Source organism: Nyctereutes procyonoides, unplaced genomic scaffold (genome assembly GCF_905146905.1).
Source record: "Nyctereutes procyonoides isolate TBG_1078 unplaced genomic scaffold, NYPRO_anot_genome, whole genome shotgun sequence".
NCBI lineage: Eukaryota > Metazoa > Chordata > Mammalia > Carnivora > Canidae > Nyctereutes > Nyctereutes procyonoides.
Genome location: NW_026575126.1, coordinates 37989192 through 37995760, shown reverse-complemented (window position 1 = coordinate 37995760; position 6569 = coordinate 37989192).

Below are 6569 nucleotides of genomic sequence, written 5' to 3'. Positions count from 1 at the left end.
CTTCCTTCCGGCCCCCAGCAGCTCCAGTCCACATGACCTTACCTTCACCTAGTGGCCTTTGCGGTCTCAGGGAGGTGACCTCGTGGGCCGTGGGTGGACCGTATCCCTGCCCCTGGGGTGTAATGAGGATTCTAGACCTACACCCCCAGCCGAGGCTGCAAGGGCACCTGTCAAGACAGAAATACAGCCTGGCAACGCCCGTGCCTACGAGCCCTGGCCAGTGCAGGCCCGAGGGCTCCAGGGGGACATTCGCCAGGAGACCCCCAAGGCTCCCAGCACATGGCTTCCAGGGAAGCTCAGGAAGCCCGTGTGCGTGTGTGTGTCGGGCACTGGAGGAGCCGAAGGGGGAGGAAGGGCTGCAAAAGCCACCACGGACGAAGGCACCCTGCGGTCACCCCTGCGTCACCCTGCCCGTGTTTCCGCCCACCCTCCGCCCAGCCCTCAGCCCGGGCAGCCCGGGAGGCCATAGTCCGTGCAGTCCCTCAGAGGAAGGCCTGCGGCGGCCTGTCCCCTGTGTGTCTGCAGCCGTTACCTGGGCCTCAGCGAGCCAGCCCCGGGCAGTTGGCGTCACGTCCTGGGAAGCCCCGCTCAGTCTCAGAGATTAATTGGCGCTTTCAATTACTGGCTGGTCCGCAGAAACCAAATGTCCAGGCCAGAGATGAGCAATCAGCTCTGAGCAGCGGCTCGGTCAGGACCGCCCCAGCCTGCCCCGCTGGGTCTCCCGAGAGAGAGGCGAGGGGCTCGCAGGGGCGCCAGGAGTCCAGCGTCCCTTGGTGACAGACTGTCGGGGCTCGGAGCCAAGCTTTTTGTGGAAACACCCCTCCCCGACTTAGTTTGCCAGCTGGCGTGGAAGTTCTGGTTCGGGTCGAAGCCCTCCGCCCAGCTGGGCTGATGTCCGCCAGGGAGCCGGCCGTCTGTGCGTGCGGGGGAGCCCGGGAGGAGGATCGCACCCAGCCTCCCCCGTCTGCCCCTGGCCGGCCCGTCGGGGTGCTGGTCCTGAGCACCTCGCTCCAGCGTGACGTTCGCTGCCGCTTCGGGGCGCCTCCCAAGCTCCAGGCAGGGGTGAAGGTGCCCCAGGCTCTTCCTCTGCCCCTTCTTGCCGGCTCCCGATGTGAAAACCCACACAGCCCCAGGGTGACCGCTGGCAGCCCAGGGGGACCCCCTGCCCCAGTGGCCATTATTTGAAAAAAATTGTGGGAGAGGGCAATGCTTCATGGAGGGCTGAGCCCCAGTGAAGGTTGTCTGCCCAGTGACATGTGCTACGCAGATGTGTCAGGAACAGCTGTGGGCCTGCTCTGGCCTCCGCTCACCTCCTGACAGTAGAGATCCCCCCGGCCTCCGGCTGTGCCCATCCATCTGTCCTCTCCCCGGCCTGGGCCTGGGGGGCTGGCTCCACCCGCGACATTCGGGTCTTGGTGTGGGTCTTCGACGGCAGGCAGAGGCTGCTTCTATAGCCCATGACCATCCTCAGGCGGGGTCCCAGGGGCTCCAAATGCGGTCTTCCTTGGGCAGAGGTGAGCACCAGGCGCCAGCAGCATCATCCATGGGGGAAACCAAGTCTGTCGAGGTGTTAGAGACGTGCCATCTGCCCGTGCCTTCCTCTGGACGCTTGCACCCCCTAAGCCAGCACATTCCATTCCTTGCCCAAGCAGACGGGCATTCTGTGGTACCGGGCCCCTGGGTCCCCGGGCCCCAGACCCCACCCTCATTTTGCACTCTGGGCTCCTGCCCCCTGGCCCCCAGTCCCCAGGGCCCCTGCCCTTCACCGTCACCTCGGTCCCCCCCGCCCCACCCCCCGTGCACAGGCCCCGTGCAGAAGGGGAGCCAGGATGCTGGAGGATGACTGTCACTCCAGAAAACCAGCCTTTAAGCCCAAGTAGGCTGTGCTTGTCCTTCCAAACTTAACTTTCAGATTTAATGAGGCTTCCTCTTCAAGATGTCCAAGTGGGAACCCCTCGGAAGCAGAGCCCCGCATCAGTTATGACGGAGAAAGGCAAATGCTAGCCTGAAATAAAAATATCAGACAAAAAAAAAAAATCCTCTTTCGGAGTGAGGGGCCCTGGCTGGCTCTGCCACCAGGGAAGGTTCCAGAGACGTGCCCGTGCCAAAGGCAAATTAAAACACACCCTGTCAAAAGATTTCCCGCTGTCTCCCAAGTATTTATTTTTCGGAACTTGGTGAAGGAGGGTTTAATTAAGACACCCTGAGGCGGGAGCCTTGTGCTGAGTGGAAAGAAGCTGGTGGTTCCTGGGAGTCCGTGGGGCCGGCTGGGAGCAGGCGTGGTGGAGCTTCGCCCCTCCCCGACCGGGCTGGGGTCAGGGGCTCCCCTGGCTGCATACCTTCAAGGGGCTGAGCCTTCTAGTGAAGCCTGAAAAGAGGGGCCTCGGGCTGGTTTCCCCAGGGCGTGGAAAGGGGTTGGAGGGACCCCCGAGAAGGTGCGGAGTTCCGGGAGGGAGGGTGTTCGAGGTCACGGGACTTGATGCCGACGGCCCCCTGTGGCCCTTTGACTTCGGGTGAGTTGTGGAGGGGTCCACGGTGCGTGTCTGAGCTGTGGGCTCAGCGCGGGGCCCGTGGGGGCCGATGGGCGTGCGGTAGCCAGCTCCTGATGTTCCTCTGTTTGGGCTTCTCCTCAGTCCACGCCAGCAACTTCCAGAAGCACCTCTGCCCACTGCCGGAGCCTAGCTCCCTCCTCAGGGACGTCATCTAACACGAGTGCCACCCGTTCTTTTCAGAAGTGAATTGTCTGCTTTAATCACTGGGCGGGAGTCACAAGAAGGTGAGACACAGTAATGGATGGTGTTGACCGCAAGCTCCCTGGCCTGTGAGATAAGCAGTTTGGGCCAAATCAGGGATGTTGGATGCAGGCGCCTTCTGGGGCCTGGTCAGGAGGGGAGTGTGGAAGCTCCCGTGGGCGAGGCTGGAAGGAGTGCTGGCACCTGCGGGAGGTGGGACAGAGGCCCCCGTGGTCCCAACTGCCAGCCAGCGTCTTGCTGCCCCCAGACCTCCGCTGGCCCGAGATGCACGCCCGAGCCCCGCTCTGTGGGTGCCAGTGTGCGCCGACCCGGACCTTCGGTTTCAAGGTTGTTTGTTACACAGCATCATCGAGGTGACTGGTAGACACAGCCTGCGGGCCTCTGTGTGCAGCCCCTGGCCTGGGCAGTTTCCAGGACAGAATCTGACTCCCAGATTTTTAAAACAAAGTCCCTGCACATTGTCTCCCCGCATCGGGCCCGTCGGCCACAGAATGTACCAGCACCATGACTGTCTGCTTTCCCTGCCCTGCAAGGGCGGCTCACCAGCTCGCAGCGCCACACAGAGCCACGTCTCCCTCTGGGGTGCGGGCGTGGAAGTGCTCGTGGTCCGGAGCTGAGGGTGCCAAGAGAGGAGACGGGTGAGCCAAGCAGAACAGCCGTCCGTGAGTCACAGTTCCCAAAAACCAGCAAATGGCCCAGCACCTGCTCGGCCACCCCCACCTGCTCCTGCCAGCCCTACCCGGGTCTTGGCCACTGGACAGTCACGGTGGGACCAGCCCAAAGTGACCACCCCCCGCCGCCCCAGAAGAAAGTGACAGATGTTAGCGCCCGTGGGTTCTGCCCCACCTCCCCCATCAACAGATGTCAAGACATGAAAAATTGGGGTAAATGAAGGGTGGGCGATTAGGTTGGGCCCAAGCTGGGTTCTCGTGGGTGCCAGAGACAGCTGCAAATGCCCGTCAGGGACACTTGCCCTGATGCCGGGGCTGCAAGCCAGGGTGCCTGGGGACAGCTGGACGAGGTGCCGACAGGGGGCTCATTCCTCCATGAAGCCGTCCCGCAGCTGCTGGGAGTCCCGCCAGCCCCCGGGCCTGTGTGTGCCTCCGCCCGGGCTGTGTCAGAAGAGCCGTGCATGGGAGCCCCGGCCTGGGCTCCCTGCTTGGGGCTCTGGCTTGTCCACAGGTCTGTGGGATGCCAGCCCCAGGCTTGAGCTGACGGGTCCTCTGGGGGATCCTCTCTCTCTCTCTAGTCAAATTCTGGGCTCGTCCTCCTGGCTCCGTCCAGGCCGGGGCTGGGCACCAACCCCTCCGTAACCAGCTTGACTTTTTCTCAGAGTTTGGCTTGAAAATGTGGGCTCAGGAGCCCCGCCACCCACCCAGGCTCCCAGTGTGTGTGGGGGGGTAAAGGCCCCCCCGACCCCTGTGTACCTGCGGTTTGCAGCCACTGAGCCCACAGGGTGAGGAAGCCAGCGAGCTGCCTCCCTGCACCAGCCTCCACCCCTGCAGTTGCCTCAAGGTTTACAAAAAAGGTTTTGTTTTTAAGTGCAGTGCTTTCTTGTAGTATAAGATGTCCCCGAATCTAAATATTAGTCAAAGCTCTTAGATGCTCCCTCATCTAGATGAAGAGGTAGGTTTGGTGTAAATGACGTGACCTATTCCAACAGGGAAAAACAGTGCCTTCTAGGACGTTCTGGAACAACGTAGGGTATTTTTAAGATTTTTCTTCTTTTTTTTTTGAAACGGAATTCACATGGCATAACATTCAAGCGTTTTGAAGTGTACAGTTCTGTAGCATTTAGTGCATTGCTGGTGTGCAGCCGTCCCCTCTGCCTGCCTCCGGAATCTTCCCGTCACTCCCCGCCCCCAGCCCTAGACAACCACCCATCTCCTTTCTGTCTCCGCGGATTTGCTGATCCGGAACGTGTCATGTACACGGAATCCAACGTGTGGCCCATGCGTCTGGTTCTCCCACTTTGCATGATGTTTGTGAGGTTCCTCTATCTTGTAACAGGTGTCAACACCTCACTCCTCCTTACTGCTGAGTTACAGACCCGTGTGCTTCTGGTTCAATTTGGGTGCACATAGGCAAGCGCCGAGCCGCTGGCCAGGCTTTCCTCGGCCCAAGCCCCACTCCGCGAGGTCCGCTCCCACATGGGTGGGTTCTGGACCCTTGGACTCACCGGACCTCTGCAGTCCACTCCCAGGAAGGCGGGTCCCGGAGGAAGTGTAAGAACCCGAGCTCCCAGCGGACCTCTCTGATGGCCTCGCCCACCCTGGGTAAACCCGGAGAGGGAGCCTGGAGCCCAGCGAGCTGGATGCTGGACAAGGACGCCTTTCTGCTCTGCACAATGCCCCATTGTGCCCTCCTCTGGGGAGAACAATGCAACCGGGGCCAGGGGAAGCTGAGGACAAAGGGCTCTTTGTCAGGACCGTCCCCACCTGAAAAGCAGCGCCCTGGGTCACACCTGATGGCGGAGCTGTCCTTCCGTGCCCTGAGCACCTCCTGCATCCAGGGGACGCACAGAAGCTCTGGTGGGCTTGGGCTGAGGGGCACTGGATCCTCCGCTTGGACCAGACAGCCGTGCTGGCTCATCCCTAATGCAGGCCCCGGGCCCTGGAGACGAGGTGCAGAATGTAGGTTTGCTGGAAGGACCTGGAAGCATGGCCAGGACGGACTGTCCCCTGACAGCCCCCCCCCCCGCGGGGAGGCCTCGGGCATAGGCTTCCCTGCTGGAGCTCACCAGGGTGCAATGTCTGTGCCCCCCCACTGCCGATCTTTTACATGTCCCACTTTACAGCTGGGCTCTGAAAGGAGAGTTTTCACAAAAAAAAAGAGGGGGGCACTTTTTAAAAACTCACAGTATAGGATGCACAGTGCTATCACCCAACAGCTGGAGGCTGAAGAAGTGTTCCAGCAGTTGCTGGCCTGGCCTAGATCGCGGGGGGGGGGGGGGGAGCACGTCCAAAGCCAGTCCCTGCCTGTATAGAGCTCACGCTGCAGGTGGTAAAGATATAATTAAACAAGACTGATCATTTGACCCACAAGTATCAATAATTTAGATGTCAGAACACTCCGCACAAGACGTCAAAAACAAACAAAACACCTGGGACAAACATTTGCAATATGTACACAAGAATAGGATCTGTAATATGTAAAGAGCTGTGAAGAATAAAAAAGAAAACCCACACCCACCTCAATGATTTGCTTCCAAGGACCAGTTTGCCCACTAACCGCCTTCCTTTAAGGAGTGCCCATGAGCCCACCCACTGGGCGCCACCTGACCTGAGCGGTGCCTGGGTGGAGTTGCTGATGTTGTCACCAGGTTCAGTGGGGCCACAGGTGGGTAAGTTCTTTCCTGGGGACCCTCAATGCACCACCCTCCCCCAGGGCTGGAGGTGCGGTCTGGAGAGGGGTGGGAGTCCTGCCCAAGCCAACGGACCTGGCTGATGATTTCAGGCCCCTGGCTAGCCATGTGGCTGTCACCCCGACACCCTCCGCGGACAGGAGGTGAGGGCGTGGGAAGGGGACACCCGGGGACCCCGGCCGCGCCCTGAGCCGGCTCTGCTCCAGCCCTGCCTCTGCTGGAGCGCGGCTCCCGGCTGCGCACACGGACGCTGAGCGGGCCCATCGCGGTCCCGGCCCACCCGAGGGAGGGCGCAGGCGGGCAGCCGCCCAGGTTGACGGAAGAGCCGAGGCCCGCGCGGGGCAGCGGGAGCCCGGGGAGGACCACCAGTCGCCCTCCCCGCGGCAGCACCACGCGCGGCCTGCGGGGGACGCGCGCGCGCCCGCACTAGAACGCGCTCCCCGCCCGGGGCG